General features: G+C 42.7%; 1 protein-coding gene and 1 long non-coding RNA gene across 4 annotated transcripts in view; one reads left to right on the top strand and one right to left on the bottom strand.

Moving 5' to 3' along the window:
• SPATA13 (spermatogenesis associated 13) overlaps positions 1–17301 on the top strand; it is a 328609-nt gene that overhangs the window by 194203 nt on the left and 117105 nt on the right. Inside the window, exon 1 of one of the 3 annotated variants that reach the window (XM_084650285.1) lies at positions 3394–3417. The exons of 1 other annotated variant lie outside the window; for it this stretch is intronic. The gene's annotated coding sequence lies outside the window, so the exon portion shown is untranslated. Of the gene's footprint in view, positions 1–3393; positions 3418–4183; positions 4402–17301 lie in introns of those variants that run through there. One more of the 3 variants, XM_084650282.1, reaches the window with a different exon arrangement.
• On the bottom strand, positions 483–14290 carry LOC311532446. The gene is made up of 4 exons (XR_014714383.1): positions 14246–14290; positions 8003–8102; positions 2400–2500; positions 483–1738 (listed from the first exon to the last, which is right to left on the bottom strand). It is a non-coding gene; the product is annotated as an uncharacterized lncRNA (long non-coding RNA).

The following is a 17301-nucleotide window of genomic DNA, read 5'->3' as shown; positions in this document are numbered from 1 at the left end:
AGGAGAAGGCGCAGGCCATAAAGTGTTCTTTGTTTTGTATGGGGGCTGGTCTTCACTAGAAAGTTAGGTTGACCTCACTCAGGGATGTGAAAAATTCACACCTCTTAGAGATGTAGTTAAGCCTACCAAAGTCCCAATGCCTACCTAGCTACCGCCTCTTGGAGAGGTGGATTTACTACAGTTACAGAAGAACCCCTTCCATTACTGGAGTAAATGCATATGCTGCAGCTTTGCTGCTGTAGCATTTCTAGTACAGAAATATCCGGTGTGTTTTTACTATGGGAGATTTAAAAAAAAAATTGGCTTAGTGTTCTGCTGCCCTTTATTGAAAAGTTCTGTAGAATGCAAGAGGGATGGAACCAACTGGGTGTAAATAAATAAATATTTAAAATCCTATGTAATTCCATAGAGAGTGATCTTTTTTCATTAATTTTTAAAGCAATCCTATAGAATTCTATTGCAGGGGTATAATTCTGAATTACATTTGATAGGATAGTTCAAAAACCTACAGAAAGATTATAATTTTGTATTAAAGGAGTTAGGAGGTGACAGAGAGAGGCATTTTGCTGGGTTCACTTCACCTTGTTTGGTACCTTAATGCAAAGATCCTAAGGAAGGACAAAAGCAAGCTTCCTCATCCCATTGTGTGATCTTCCAACAAATAGGTCACCAGTACATATGACAATGCAAGAGGTGCTCAATATGTTGTCTCAATAATTAAGCCTTAAAAATCCAGCTGAAAATCTTTTGTCACACAAAACAGACCCTGGAAATAAACAGCAGGTAATCAAAGATTGTCCCCTACTATCTGGACTTCACCATAAACCCTGGCCAGAATTCACAGAGGATTAAGTGCTTCTCCAGGAACCAGAGCACAAATAAGATAGCTGGCAAATACTTCAGTGAGCTGCTGCTAGCGATTTTTTGCATGACTCTTATGCACAAGAATTCGTTTCTTATGCTGATTTGTGCTTTTGTTTTCTAAAGGTCCCATTATAAAATGACATGGAACCTTTCTGCGATCTGATCAAACTCTTGCTCTATGAGACTAACTGTAATATCCAGATTAAGCTATCTCCAGTTATGTCATGACATCCCATGGAGTGAAACTGCTTAAGCACTCCCATTCTAAATCCTGTACATAGTCTAAGGCACTCTAATTATTGTATAACACATGAGTAAACTGTCAGTATCATCTCTTCACACTTCGGCAGAAAACAAATTCAGATAAGCAAAGCTAAAAACTCTGAAAACTATAGCGTATATCTTAACTATGAATAGTATTTCTGGAACTCTGCTAATAGTAACTTGTGAAATGTTTATGAGGGTGTTTTTGTCCATTAATATTGTATTGCACAGAAAATGGATTCACTTTATTTACATAGGGCCCAATTCTCAAAAGCACCAAAGTGACTTATATTCCTAGTGCCATTGACTTTCAAAGTCACTTTTGAAAATTTTGCTCATAGTATCATGTCAGTTGTGTTTAACTTATAGAAATGTTGTACTCACTATTTCTGCCCGTGGCTAAGACCAAAATATTTTTTCTGCCTTTGAACTAGGATTCATTGAAGGAAATCAAATCTAGTTTTGTTCCTGTGAACGTCATTTTTTTTATCTGATGTGGTGTCTTTATATGCTTCATGTTTGATGGAAGCAGGATCAAGCCCCATATAAGTCAACTCTTAGAACAGGATAGGTCCACGCTGAGGAGAGTGGAGATGTACATCTAGGGTGCCTGCAGATAACCAGGTTCAAATGATCAGAAATATTGTACTCTAATTACCTACTGAAATTAAAATTCAGAGTGTGTGACACATCTATCTATCACAGACCTGGTCTACCAGTAGAAAATTAGGTCGATTTAACTACATTGCTTAGAGGTGTGAAAAATCCCCACCCCTGAGTGGCATAGTTAAGCCAACCTAAGTCCTGGTGTAGCTAGTGCTAGGTGGAAGGAAGGATTCAGTGGATTACCTACACTGACTGAAGAACCCTTCCCCTCCCTTCTTAGGCACCAGAACCCGAGCTCCAGCCCGAGCCACAACTGCAAAGCACTGTCTGCACAGCTCTTTAGAGTACTAGTGGGAGTCCTGCAAGCCCCCATCTGTCAGCCCAGGCAGGGAGTCTCAGTGCCCTGGGCTGTGCGACCTACCCAGAGATGCTAAGTGACTTGCACAAGGTCAGACAGGAAGCCTGTGGTGGAACAGAGACTTCCTAGTCGGCCAAGTCCTAGGCTAGTGCTTCCTAACCAAGGTGATATGGCTGATCGCTATTCATACTGACTTCAGTAGCATTACTCATGTGGCTAAATCAAGCAGGATTTGGCCCCATCTCTTAAGAATAAATATAATTGAAAGAACTTTAAAAACCCAACCCCTTATAAAAGCCAGACGTACCCTGCTGAGATTTTTTTTGTCTGTATGATTTTGATGAGCAGGAGCAAGAAAATCCAGAGGAATTGCAGGTCAACATTTTTCAGAGTAGCAGCCGTGTTAGTCTGTATCCGCAAAAAGAAAAGGAGGACTTGTGGCACCTTAGAGACTAACAAATTTGAGCATAAGCTTTCGTGAACATTTTGTGGACCATAGTTTCCTAAGCATCATACATTTTGGTTTCCTAAAATAAGAGCTTGTTCTAGGATATTATCTATTGTATGGGAGTTCTATATTTGAATTGAAAATATGTTGAGAAATATTGATCCACCCATATATCGATGCTGGAATTTTATTTCAGAATTGAGCCAGGATGTCTCCGATTAGCTGCCCCAGAAAAAAGGCAACCCACATTATAAGGCATGTTTGACAACTTAAGCCAGGCTCCTTTCTCTTTCTTCTCTGTAAAGTGATTTTTTTTCATGTAACATCAAAATCAGTTTATCAAGTCACAGCTGCTTCTAAAACAGCATTCCAGCTACTGATGTCAATGAGAACCCCGAGAATGAAGACTCTCTGTGGATCTGTTATTGGGTCAAGGCTTGCAGAGTATACTCAGTCCTTACCTAAAGGAGTTTTGCCTAGGTGAGGAATGCAGGATTTGGCTCCTTCAGAGATTTGTAAATGGGAAGTTTGTTTGTTTTTACAGTAAAATATAAAAACAAGATACAACAAAGCTAATGAGGTTTTTCAAATCAATAGGCCAAATTCTACCACTCATAATTTTGCCCACCCCTTCCAAATGAGTTCAACTGAACTCTTCCAAAGCACCTATGTTGAGACCAGCCTGCTCCCACAGTGACAGAGGCACGAGATCCAAAGGGAAGAGGTATGCAGGGACAGCCAATGGGGAGGTGCATTAAAATCAGCCCTGCCTTGGAATACTCCCTAACCCGCCCCTCCAACAGGACTGAGTGCACGGAGCATCAGCTCCATAGATTTTGGGAAAGTCAGCTCCGGATGCAACAGTGTCATCCCAAAGGTTTGTTTTCTAGCTTCGGCTAGTTCTGTGCATTTATGTGTAACTTAAAGCCAGAATTTGGCCCTACGTTATTTCACCAAATATATGTTGTGTATTTTATAAATGCTATGGGAAGTTTTGAGATGTTACTACATTTCTTTAGAGGAATTTAAGCAACTGGCTTAGGCCAGTCAGGGGGAAAAAAATACTGAACATTTTAAAGGACCTAATTCCAAACTCAGAAGGTTTTGCTTTGCTTATGCTTGTCAAATGGACTGTTTATTTCAATAACGAGTTTTCTTTTTACTCTGTAATACATTTCCTGTTAAGAGATGTGAAAGATTTTTAGATCCTAACTGGTAAAACCGTCCTTTTGAGACATAATTGGGCCAGGTGTGAAGTCTCCAGTTTATAAATACAAACACTGTGTATTTTTCTTTCCTACTGAAAAGCAAAACCATGTAAAACCACAGTGCTGCAGGCTGGATAAACCTTTCTCATGATGAATTGTTTTCTGCAGATGGCTTCTGAAGCAGCAAAAAGTTAGGTGTGGTTACTGTGTCAACAACTGACAGGATTTAGGTATTTTTCTCAAGGACAGACGTCTCCAAAAAGGCGGAGGGAAAAATTATGAAGTGTGTTCTTGTTCTTAAACTGACATACTTTTCCAGCTGTACCTCCCACCACAGGGTAGGGGGAGGCACCAAAGCTGCTGATTGGTGTGGAGGTTCCTACAGAAAACACTCTAGTGTACTAAGCTTTCAAGCTCACTTTGAGAAGCCTCTGAGTTACTCATTTGGAGCTAGACTATACTTCACTCAGGCTTAGGAAGGGTAAACTGTGTTAGCAACAAGACAGCTTTTTTGGGTGTTTTGGAGGGTCGCTAAAGTGCCTTTAGGTTTTCTTCTTGCTGCTTAATAGACATTCTGGGATCTTCACCTTGTTTCTTGAAAGGACTTGTGATTTAAAGGTTTCTGCTTCACTTTCTTTTGAATCCACAGAGAGGTAAGACAGTAATAATTTTGGATAATTAGTTTCCCTTTCTTTTCCTTTTTTCTGCTTCCTTTGTTAAATTACTGACTCATTAATGTTATATTCATACTCTATACTCATTACTGTTGTATTCATACTCTACATCCTCACTATTGTGCAGCTGACTGCTGCCATCCCATCCCAGAGGTGGCTGCATTTCTGTAGTTTGTAAAGCAATTTGAGATGAAAGGTGCTAAATTAAGCTCAAGCTGCAAAATTTGAATCTGGATTTCAAAGTTCAGGGTGTTCAGCTCCGGAGCTCAGCTCTCTGTAATAAAAGCCACTTGCAAAATTTGCAACAGAATCCAGATATGGACTTGTAATACCCCCAAAGTTTAGGAGTGTTTGGATCTGGGGTTTTGGTTTAGAGTCATTTGCATAGTATGTGTATGTCCATAACTCTGTGTGTATGAGAATATGTATGTACATGTTGTTATTGTTATATCCCTCCACAGGTGGTCTGGTAAGTTAGGCAAATGGGTGATCTGACCAGCTGAATGCAGCAAACAGGGAGATATCAAGCAAATTAGTAAAAATGAAAAAGCTGCTGCTGGGAATTGCCCATCTGCTTTAGAAGATCATTCTGTACTGCCCCAGAGGCTCCCCGGGGCTCTTTCCAATCCTACCCACCTGTTTGCTCCTCCAGCCCTTCCCTGTGTTGCCTGCACAGCTCTCTCCCCACTCCCCAGTGATTGTCACCAAATTGCTCTAAAGCAGTGGTGTTCAATCTGGGGTTCGCAGACTGTGTTTACAATTTCCAAAGGGGTCCGCACCTCCTTTTGAAATTTTTTAGGTGTCTGCAAATGAAAAAAGGTTGAAAACTGCATGTCTAAAGTTTTCTAAAGGGATCTTAGAAGTCATCATGAAAAACCCCAGTAATATCTGTGGTGGAGATGGAGCTGAAGTCTAACTTCTGCCATGTGTGCATCCATAAATACTAATCCCTGAAAAGCTGCTACCTCCAATGGTGCCAGGGAAAACTCTTCAGGGAAGCAAGACAAAAGCTCAGCCAGAGCTTCACATGTTGGGCTGAGGCTAATCAATCTCAATCCTCCTGTAAAAAACCAGAACAGCTGTGGGGAAAGATCAATAAACACTACCAGTTGCTCTAGGAGTCTCGAAGAGGAAGAATTCCACAAAATAAAATGAGCAGTAAAGGACTCTGTCCCTAAAGACACCAGGAGGAATCATGGGGAATGCAGCAATTAAGGGGAAGTCTGGTTTTTGCTTTCAGTGGTCCCACAAAACACAAATATACAATTATAGGAGGGGAGGAACTCGCTGGAATGGGGAGACTTGCTTGCCTGATGCTAAAGAAAAACGTGTTTTGTTTAATACATTGGAGAAATTATTCAAGAACAGTTTATTCATGTGAAAATATAACCCCAGTAATGCTGTCAGTTAGACCTCAGGGGAGCTGCTGCACAATTGCTAGCTATGCCAGGTTAAACTGTCTGGGACTACTTTAATTGATGCACTCAATTTATCCAGGATTTCAAAAATCTCTGAGAGATTGTGTAACTTGCTGTTTTAATTCAGTTTTTCATCTCTCAACCTGTCTGTCCCATTCCAATATAATTCTTCCACCCCTGCCTTCCTTGCACATAACCTGTTCCTAGTCTCCAGCCCTTCTACCTGGGTGTATCCTAGGCACCTAGACTCACCTCCTTATGAATATACCTCTCTCCTCACAGAATCCTATTCTTCATCCCACTTCCACCCTGCCCTTCCTGCACATAACCTATTCCCTCACCACGCTTCACCTTGCCCTCTTTGCAAGAATTTCATTCCACCACCCCAGTCCTTCCTGCATACATGCTATCCTGTTCCACCTCTGCTCTGCCATCCCTGCACACATACCATCCCCTTCCACCCATGCTGTCCCTGTCCTTGCCTTTCAGGCACACATTTCATTATCACCACTGCATCCCCACCTGTGCACATACCATCCCATTTAATCATTGCCTTCCCACCTCTGACTTCCCTATGCATATCCCCACTAACTTCCTGAGATGTGCATAAAATTCTATAGAGTAACTATGTCACACAGCAGCAAGAGGAGCTGCCCAGCTCACATCTTTGTTCTGACTGGATTTCCTCTGCTTATACCAGGCAGTTAGACTTCTCCTTAAGATTCTCTTGAGGTTCTGGTTTAAAATTAATTTTAACAGCTATTTATGTATGGGGCTTGATCTGGGACCTATAGGCACTACTGCAATACAAATAATGAATATGTATATGTAGAAATCCAAATGTTAGTTAGCAGGGATCTTTTCTACCCTTAAAATTTCTTGTGTTAGGAATTAAAAGTCCTTCTGACAACCATGTGTTTATAAGCTTGATAATCCTTATGGTAGGATTGACTAATCAACCTTTCTAAATTGTTTAAATGCTAGGCTCTAAAATGAGAGTTGTGTGAAGGACTTATCTACATGGGGAAACTGACCAGCATAATTATACCAGTATAACTCCCTAGCTGGAAGCTCCTATTCCGGAAAAAGTGTGTCTGCACAAGGGAAGGGAGAGGACTTGCTGGTTCTGTTATGTACTTTTGTGATAAGAATGTCTCACGTCATAAGGAGGTAGTTGCAGTAACACCCTGTTGGCCATGGTATCAATATGTCACTAGTACAGAGTAAAATGTTCCATTATAACCATTATTCCCCTCCATATGTTCTGAACAGTCGATTCCAGCATGAGGTGGTGGAATGGATGACGTTATGGAAGCCCTGTGCTCTGACCCCCACATATCTATTTCCACCTGCACATCACCTCTTGCTTATACATTTTGTTTTTGCAACAGAGGGGCGCACTCCTGCCCAGGCAGCAGCATTTGGGTACACTGTTTGTGGCAGATGTAATAACTTGTTGAATTGTGATGTGGTGAGTGAGGTGAAGTTATTGCACAGTGGGTTATAAAACTTTCCTATATAAATGTACTGATGTAACTTAACAGCGGGCTCTGGGGAAAAAACAAACAGGAAGGCTTCCCAGATAAGAACATCTCAGCAAACCCTTGAAAGACAACGGGGGAAGATGCTGTTTCCAGGGAAGATGCAAGCCTTGTTTTGCCAGCCTGGGAGCCCAGACATCAAAATGACAGTGAAGAGTTTAAAAGGCCTTATCAGGAGAGGAGGGGGGGTGAATTGTTAGGTGCTGTCCAGTGGACAGGCTGACACAGAATCATAGAAGATTAGGATCGGAAGAGATCTCAGAAGGTCATCTAGTCCAATCCCCTGCTCAACGCAGGACCAACCCCAACTAAATCATCCCAGCCAGGGCTTTGTCAAGCCAGGCCTTAAAAACCTCTAAGAAAGGAGATTCCACCACCTCCCTAGGTCTACAGGGGTCTATAGAGGCTGGGTCTACACGAGCAACTTATGTTGGTATAGCTATGTTGCCCCTGAGCAATGCAGTTACACCGACCTAACCCTGGGTTTAGGCAGTCCTGTGTCAATGAAGGAGCAAGGGGGGTGCTTCTCCCACCACCGTAGCTACTGCCACTCAGGAAGGTGGAGTACCTAAGCCAACGGGAGAAGCTCTGTGTAGGTAACATCTTCAATAAGTGTTATACCTGTGCAGCTGCAGCGCTGTTACGTAGACGAGACCAGGGAGAGACTTCGTGGAAGGAGTCTGAAGGAGTTGGGCGATTCTCAGTGCAGGAAATGGTAAGCCTAAGGGAAAATAGACTGGCTTATTGTTTTAATATCTGTTTTCTCTAGAACACTTTTGTTTTAAAATTATAATACCTTGCTTTAAGAAGTCCGTTTGGTTATTGAATACCACTGCCATTGCTCCCAAAGACAGCTACAGATACTGAGCATAAATCAAGACCTGGTGAGGTAATCACGGTTGATCTCCGGAGACTGCAGTTCTGGACTCAGTCTGAGAGTGGGAGAATCACATGATTCTACCCCGAGACAGGTGATAGCTCGAGGCCAAGAGGACCAGAAGAGGTCAGAGATGCAGTAACTGTGACAATAACTCATTCTCATTATCAGATCTACCACAGCACATGATGGTATCTAGGATTTTCTACTGTCATTATGGAATTAACACAATCACATGCACACACCTGCACACTCCTACCTGGAAAGGAGCTGTTGAACTGAGTAAAATTTAGCTCATCTGCTCTTGCTTCTCTTAGTCCTGTTGTTTAAGCAGCAGCTTTGTTCCTTGACATTCACGATAATTTCCTCAAGGCTACAGGCAGTGAATTGGCCTTTTCAGGTGGAAAATATAACTGAAGAATTTGATTGTGCAAAAATTTACGTTCTTGAAATTGCTGGGTGTTCTCCCATCCTCTGGCTGTTCCTGTACGGAAGATTTTAGGGAATTTTCCTGTTGTTGGTCTGGCACATTGGCAGCTCCACCCAACCTTCAACAGTAGAAGTGCTAGTGTAGATCAGGCACCAGCATATTTTCCATCCTATCATCTAGGCCATGGTTCTCAACCTGAGAGGACACAATCTGTAGAAGGGGTTGAAAACAGGTCCAGTAGTGTTGTGAGCACCCTCCACTTCTTTATGGCTTAAGCAGAGTGATCCCAAAAGTATAGTGCATGGGTCTGGAAACTTAGTTTTGTTGTAACATGAGGTCATAGTATGGAAAAGGTTGAGAACCACCAATATAGGTGTCACTGGCCCTTTAAGAGACCGCAAGATCCAATGCACCTTTGACTTGTCAGCTGCCTTCCAGTTTGTTGTAAGAGAGGGCATGTTGGCCATATAAATGGGGGAATGCCAGAGGACAGACAATGAGAGTCAGTCAGGAAAAGAGGCAACTGTGAGCTGCCTGATTCAGTCAGGAGAGGGCAGGTGAGAATGCCCGGGAGCAAAAGAGTCAGGAATTAGAAGGTGAGAACTGCCAGAGACTGGAGGAGGTCCCTGAAGGAAGCTGTAGCTGGTTCATGGAGGAAGATTGAAGTCAGGAGAGCAGCAAGAAGGGTTTGCTGGCCCGAGAGCCAGGGCTGGAGAGGTCTGAAGGTCAGAGAGCAACAGACGGAGTTGCCTGCTGCTGCATTCCAAGATGGAGAGCCAAAGGCGAGAGCTGAAGGAGACTAAAGACGGGAGCAGCAGAAGGGTTCTCCTACAGTCTCCATGCTGAAGAGCTGGAGCCAGAGGGCTGAGAGCCAGGGAGAGTGAGGGATGCTCCCCTCATGAAAAACTCCCAGCAGAGAGACTGTGCCAGCTCCCCCTGAAAGAGTGGGATTGCAGTCCAGCTGGAAGAGCTAGGGCTGGTGTCCTGGTAAAAAGGATGGATAAGGTCAGAAGAAGAGCCCAGGTGTGGCAGAAGATGCCAGAGTGTGCATGTGGGGTATCGAGGGACTAGGTATTTTGGGATTTTAAGGACTACATGTCCTGGGTGATAAATTGACTTTGTTTGGGACTTTTGTTATGGACTACATTTTTGTAATAAACCAGCCCCAAGTAGGGGCACTATTGAGGCAAGACAGCCTGATGTGGAGTTACTGGTGACTCTGAAGGAGAGAAACTGAGGTAGGCTTACCTCTTGTACCATGGCTTGCTGCAGGAGGGCACCCGTCCCAGGTTGGGTCACCCCATTACACAAGGGCATATAAAACTAAGACCAGAAGGGACCACCATGATCCTCTAGTCAGACATTGTGCAGAATACAGGCCACAGAACTTTCCAGAATTAATTTCTATTTGAACCAGAGCATATCTTTTAGAAAAACATCCAATCTTGATTTTAAAATGGCCAGCAATGAATAGTCCACCACAGCTCTTGCTAAGTTGTTCCAATTGTTAATTATCTTCACTGTGTAATGGGTGTCTTATTTCCTGTCTGAATTTGTCTAGCTTCAACTTCCAGCCATTGGAACTTGTTATACTCTTTTCTTCTAGATTGAAGAGCCCATTATCACATTTTTGTGCCCCATTTAAGTGCTTGTAATCAAGTTACTCTTTAATTTTCTTTTTTGCAAAACTGAATAGATTGAGCTCTTTGATCTATCACTATAAAGCATGTTTAATCTTTTAATCATTCTTGTGACTCTTCTTTGAACCTTCTCCAATTTATCAACATCCTTCTGGAATTGTGGACGCCAGAACTGGACACAGTATTCCAGTAGCTATTGCCATTGTATTTGGCACTGGTGCAATTTGCCCACTCTAGCCAATGTCAACACTGCAAAATTATGTCAACCTAACTTACATCGGCATACAGCCACCACAGTTATTAAATCATGGGTGTGTATGCACACTTGGCTCCTTGTGTGAGTGGTGTGTGTCCTCACTAGGAGCACTTGTACTGTCAGTGTAGGCCAGCTCCTGGAACCCAGTAGCAGTTTAGATAAGCATCACAGTGTTTACACTGACACTGCATTGACCTAATTACATCAGCTGTGACTCAACACTGCTTGGGGAGGTGGTGTTACTAAATCGTCACAAGGAAGCCCTTACATCGGTGGCAGCCAAATTTAAGTGAAGATGCTTCCACAGCTAGATTGGCTAAGGCAGCTTATGTCGACCTAACAGTGTCTAGACCAAGCCCTACTCCTATTTGATATTCCCCTGTTTATACATCCAAAGATCACATTTGTTCTTTTGGCGGTAGTGTTGCACTGGGAGCTTGTGTTCAATTGATTATCCACCATAAGCTCCAAGTCTTTTTCAGAGTCATTGCTTCCCAGGGTAGAATTCCCCATTGTGTAAGTGTGGCTTACGTTCGTTGTTCCTATATTAATACAGCTAAATGTATACTGTGACTTTGCACCCCATATTCTTCATAGTGATATAATTATGATGTATTTTATGCAAGATACGTTATGTGAGATGTCATTGGAAAGGTTATGATTTGCTAAATATGATTATCCTATTTGTATGCATGTATCCTATTTGTATCTGAAGTTATGAATATTGATGATGTATCTTTATTGCCAATGTAGTTACACCTGTGTAATGCCCACTAGACAAGTTGTTTTCCACTCGAGATAGTGGGTGGGGAAGGGCCTATTGAGTGCAATGGTCCATTATGAAAACAAGAGGCTTTAGGAGAAGCTTATCCCCCACCTGGGGAGCCTTCCGCACTACAGACAGCATCTGAGTAATGCCTGCTAGGACTCTACAAAGAGATGTGATGAGACCACATGTCTCTAGAGTCCATCTTGGGATGTCAGTGTTTTTCCACAGACCAGTCTGGGAATTAAACTTTGACACAAAGGGTCCCCACCTTCTGCAAAAGCTATATAAAGCAGGGAGTGACATCACCTGGGTTTCTTCACTGACTCTCTACCAAAGAGGACTCCTGGAAAAACCTGAGGAACAGAGGCTGAACTGGGGGAAGTGCTGGACCCAGGCTAAAGAGATTTTTAGCCTGTGACTGGAACACCAGGGGATTCCAAGCTGTAAGCAAATGCTGCTTGCTCCTTAAGAATTTGCAGCCTGCTTGTATCATTACATTGGATATGAATAGCAGATTCACACCCTATCTATTTAGTATATTAAGCTTAGTTTGCATTTTTTGTTTATTTGCTAGATAATCTGCTTTGATCTGTTTGCTAGCCCTTATAATCACTTCAAATCTATCTTTTGTAGTTTTGTTTTTGCTTTATCTAAAAAAGTGCATGGAAATTATAATTCAGGGGGCAGAAGGCTGTTGCATATTCCTCTCCACATTGAGGGACAGGGCAAATTTTATGAGCTTATGCTGTACAGTTCCCTGTGCAGAGCAAGATGGTATCATTTCAGGTTTATCCTCCAGAGGGGGTGCTTGCCTGAGGAGCTGGGAGGTGCCCTAGCTGAAGCCTTCCCATGCAGGTGCTGGTCAAAGAGCCTGCCTGCATGTAACTGCAGCTGGGTGTTTCCCTACCTGTATGTATGCTGGTGAAAGTTCAGGCTGAAGCCTGGAGGACTTACACTGTACTGCTGTGACGAGCTGCTAAGAGAGAGCCCAGGCTGGTGGGTCGAGGGGGCTCAGTGGTATCTCAGTTCCAGATGGCATCCCAATAGGGAACCCATCTCACATATACAAACACATTTTTGCTTGCACCCTAAGCAATCCAGATCACTCTGTATCCCTCTCCTGTCCTCTTCATTATTTAATACTTGCCCAATATTTGTGTCATCTGCAAACTTTATCAATGATTTTGTTTTTTCTTCCAGATCACTGATTAACATGTTAAATAGCATGGGGCCAAGAACTGATCCCTGCAGGACCCCCTAGAAACTATGCAGTGATGATTCTCCATTTACAATTACTGTATGCCCTGTAATTGTGTCCCAGGATATTAGAGAGATAAGGTGGGGGAGGTCATATCTTTTGAGCCACACAGAGCTGTTCTTCAGGTCTGGGAAAGGTACTCCCAGCGTCACCGCAAAATGCAAGGTGGAACAGATTATTTAGCATAAATAGTTAGCACATATTGTAAGGGACCATTGAAGGTAGAGTGGGCTGTTAACGTCTCTGCAATCATATGACAAAAAGAGGGTGTTAGAGGGTTATGGATTGTTGTAATAAGCCATAAATCCAGCCTCTCTGGTCAGTACTTGTGGCACCTTAGAGATTAACACATTTATTTGAGCATAAGCTTTCGTGAGCTACAGCTCACTTCATCGCATCCAATGAAGTGAGCTGTAGCTCACAAAAGCTTATGCTCAAATACATTTGCTAGTCTCTAAGGTGCCACAAGTCCTCCTTTTCTTTTTGCAGATACAGACTAACACGGCTGCTACTCTGAAATCTGTTCAGTACATGATTTGTAGCATCTCAGCCCATCTCTGTCACCCAAGGTCTAATTTTTAATCCATTCCTGTTAAAATTTAATTTCACAATTTTCTCCTTAACCAAATATTTCAAGAGCCAATCCAAATGTCTGAGTTGTAGGAACAAAAATTGAAAGATACATTTGTTTTACCTACAGCACAACTTAAAAATACAAAACCAGCAAGCAGACAGATCCTTTCACAAATGAAACAATTCCTGTCATCTTTGGAGAAATGTAAAATTTTAATAGACCCAGATTATGCCAATAAGTACAACCCTGAGAGGGCTTTCTGCATGGCTGGTGTTATGGGGGGTGGGTCCATCACCCCTGATCCCTCTCTGCTCATTTGAAGTGATTATTGCATACAGAGATTAGTCCTGAGCAAGCTTTGCATAAGATCTGCAATTGTGGTGAGTCCCTGCATGGGGGCATAGGAGAAGGAAAGTTCCTTCCACTACCCCACTGTGCACCCTCACAGGGCCAACAACAGTCTGGGACACCACGGTGTTACCACTGAGCATATGTCAAGGTTCCTTTCCCACTTTGAACTCTAGGGTACAGATGTGGGGACCTGCATGAAAACCTCCTAAGCTTACTTTTACCAGCTTAGGTTAAAACTTCCCCAAGGTACAAACTATTTTACCTGTTGCCCTTGGACTTTCACTGCCACCACTAAACGTCTAACCGGGTTTATTATTGGGAAAGAGCCATTTGGAAACATCTTTCCCCCAAAATCCTCCCCAAAACCTTGCACCCCTCTTCCTGGGGAAGGCTTGATAAAAATCCTCACCAATTTGCATCGGTGAACACAGACCCAAACCCTTGGATCTTAAGAACAATGAAAAAAGCATTCATTTTCTTACAAAAAGAATTTTAATATAAGAAAAGGTAAAAAGAATCACATCTGTAAAATCAGGATGGTAAATACCTTACAGGGTAATTAGATTCAAAACACAGAGAATCCCTCTAGGCAAAACCTCAAGTTACAAAAAGACACAAAGGCAGGAATATCCATTCTATTCAGCACAGCTTATTTTCTCAGCCATTTAAAGAAATCATAATCTAACACATATCTAGCTAGATTACTTACTAAGTTCTAAGACTCCATTCCTGTTCTGTCCCCGGCAAAAGCAACAGACAGAGAGAGAGAGAGAGAGAGCTTTTGTTTTTCCCTCCCCCCAGCTTTTGAAAGTATCTTGTCTCCTCATTGGTCATTTTGGTCAGGTGCCAGCGAGGTTATCCTAGCTTCTTAACCCTTTACAGGTGAAAGGGTTTTTCCTCTGGCTAGGAGGGATTTTAAAGGTGTTTACCCTTCCCTTTATATTTATGACAGCATAGATGAAGTCAAAAGGGATTTTGTTTCAATCAGACTTCGGCACTGTAATATTGTTTGGGGTTTTGAGCATTTGTCCTTTTCTATTTTCATGGTGCTACCACTGTGTTTAAGAATCTGATCCTGCATGAGTAGTTCCATTGTTATCAGGACTACCTGCATGCATAAGAAAGGGTTTGCATAACCAGATCTTTAGATTTGTACCAGTAATATGCAAAAATCTATGCCACTGTTGTATCATTGCCCTACCATTGCTCCAAAAATCTGCCATTAAAAATATAGCTGTACTTCCAGATTATCACAAACAAGCTAAATTGTGTTAAGAGTTGGCTATCACACAGTAATATGCTGGTTTCAAGTGGGCAGGAGTGCTAATGAAATGTAGATTTGAACAGATGGTCTGTGGACTACGAAGAGTGTCACCTTATCTGCATGAAGGTATTCTTAATGACAAGCAATACCAATTTAGAAATGGAAATGCATGCATCATTATATGGGATTACACATCTTGATTGCTGAAGGCATTATACCATCTAACAATCCGCAGATATCTTTTCCTTCTTTGTCTCTCTGCTGGGAAAATCGAAGGGGAAGGAAAGGTTTGCACACATTAACTACAGAGAATAACGAGCTTCTGTGAATTCAGCCATTTCTTAGTCTCCCTCACAAAAATGTAAACCACAAATTAGTCTTGTTACCCACTATTGCATCCATCCACATAATGATCCTACGATCCTAAAAAGGTGCATTTTGAAGTACACTTTTAAAGGGATGCTTTCCTGGAAGAGAGAATGAAGGTATTGACAATCAGAGCAGATCAGTGATGGACAGAGAAAACAGTATACTGAAGAGCTTGTTAATTTTTGACACTGAGCTCTCAGAACGCTACTTGCAGGAAAATTTGATTGTTTTTGTTTTTACTACTTATCCAAGCAAAATGATTTTGAAAAAAAAATGGGGGCAAGATTGGGGCTTTGAGGCACTGTCTGTATTTAGAAGGTGGGTTGAGGAGGGCCTGCAGGTAGCACCTTGTAGGATCAGCCATAAAGTTCTGAAGTCTCGAGGTACCTTCCAGCCCCACATTTCTATGATTCTGAGTCAACAGGGAGCGTTGCCATTGGCTCAGATGGGAGCAGGAATCCCGAGTACTGGAGGCATGTTTAGGAACCTCATTTTGCATGCAGGCTGTGCTAAATAGCTGTTTTGGCAGTCATAATGGATCAGTCTGTGACAAAGGTGGTGTCATGTGGGGAGGCCTGAGTGAGCATTGCTGATGGAGCGGGTAAGGATGTAGAACATGGTGAAATTACAGCGACAGATAGGAGCATGGCCACCAGGGGCCTTACATTTCTTGGTATGAATGGAAACTTTGCTGAAATTACAACCTGGCCCCTTAGTGTGATAGAAAACACAGCTGAGCTTTTATCATAGCTTGGAGAAGAAAGGGTGTTAAGGCTGTCTTTTAAAGTTCTCTGAGATCTTTTAGAGATGCTTTGACATAGTGCAGTTAATGCTTCCTGGGGTTTACTGAGTAAATAATTATTTGGCCATTAGTTAAATTAGACCCAGATGGCAAAGGGTTACTGAGCAGAAACCAAATTATGTGAAGCATTTGTTCCTTCCATTAGTAACGCACTAACTTCAAAGTGTGAGCTATTAATTAAGCAGGGAAGCTTTTTGCTCAGCCCTAGATGAACACTAGAGACCTTGAGACTAAGCCAGTCCCATAAGTACAGTCAAATATTTGATTTGGAAATGAAATATTGTATGGTAGAAACATACTAATTCACTCAAGCGATGGGAGACCCTTTGCAGGGTAAGGACCTGATCCTGCAAGGAGCTCTGTGTGGGTGACCCCTGTGCAGAGTCCCTTGCAAGATTGGGGCCTAACAATTTTGTGCACAAATTAACAGACCCTTTTCTTTTTTTAAATCCAGGACACAGCATCACAAAGTGTGTTTTGTTCATTTGTTTTGAGACATGTAGTTTCATTTTAACTGCTTATGGTAACACAACTATCACAGCGTCCACTCGCTGCAGGTGGTGCCTCCTCCCTGCCATTCTGGGGATCAGCTCTTTCCAGGGCTGGGGCCCTCTTCTGGTGATCGCTTCACTCACTGTCCTCCCTCACCCTACAGCCCCTCTCACTCCAGCTTAGTCTTTGTGATGTGGCTCTCCGGCCAGGCTACCACAGTCCTCCCCTTTAAGGGTTTCAAAGTCTTGTGGGGCAAACCGTCCCAGGCAGTCTACTCTCCTCTGTCTGGTCTGGGCCACTTCCCCAGTGTCTGGTAGGGGAACCTAGGCCTGCCCTCTACCGCAGGTTCCAGCTCAGGGACCCTCTAATGATGCAGCCGAGGTCTCCACCATCCTGAACCTGGCTGCCTTTTCCCAGAGTCTCCTACACCATCTGACTCCCCCACTCTGGGTTTGCCAGCCCAAACTCCCTCCTCCCAGTGAATAACTGTGGACTAATTTCTATACCACAAACACTCCTCCCTTCCCACAGTGAGTGACTGCAAACTACTTCCCTACAACCCTTTTCTACAGCTTGTTCCTGCACAGGTGAGCTTCCCCTAATTAGGGCTTTCGTCTCAGCCTTAATTCTCCCATTTTGCAGTCTAATAGGTTAATTGGCCTCTCTGGCCTTCCTTAACCCCTTTAGGATGAGTGTGGGGAATACACCCTATCACAACTACATAACAAAGTAGTAAAGATTCTGGAGTATGTTTTGTAAAAGTCAGTCAGTCTTGGGTCCAGATGCAGCGCACTTGATGTGGGGGGTAGAAGTTGTGTAAACATCATGTTATGCAACC

Source organism: Lepidochelys olivacea (genome assembly GCF_965140295.1).
Source record: "Lepidochelys olivacea isolate rLepOli2 genome assembly, chromosome: 1".
In the NCBI taxonomy this organism is placed as follows: domain Eukaryota; kingdom Metazoa; phylum Chordata; order Testudines; family Cheloniidae; genus Lepidochelys; species Lepidochelys olivacea.
Note: the sequence above shows the minus strand (reverse complement) of the source record. Positions and strands in the feature narration are given on the sequence as shown.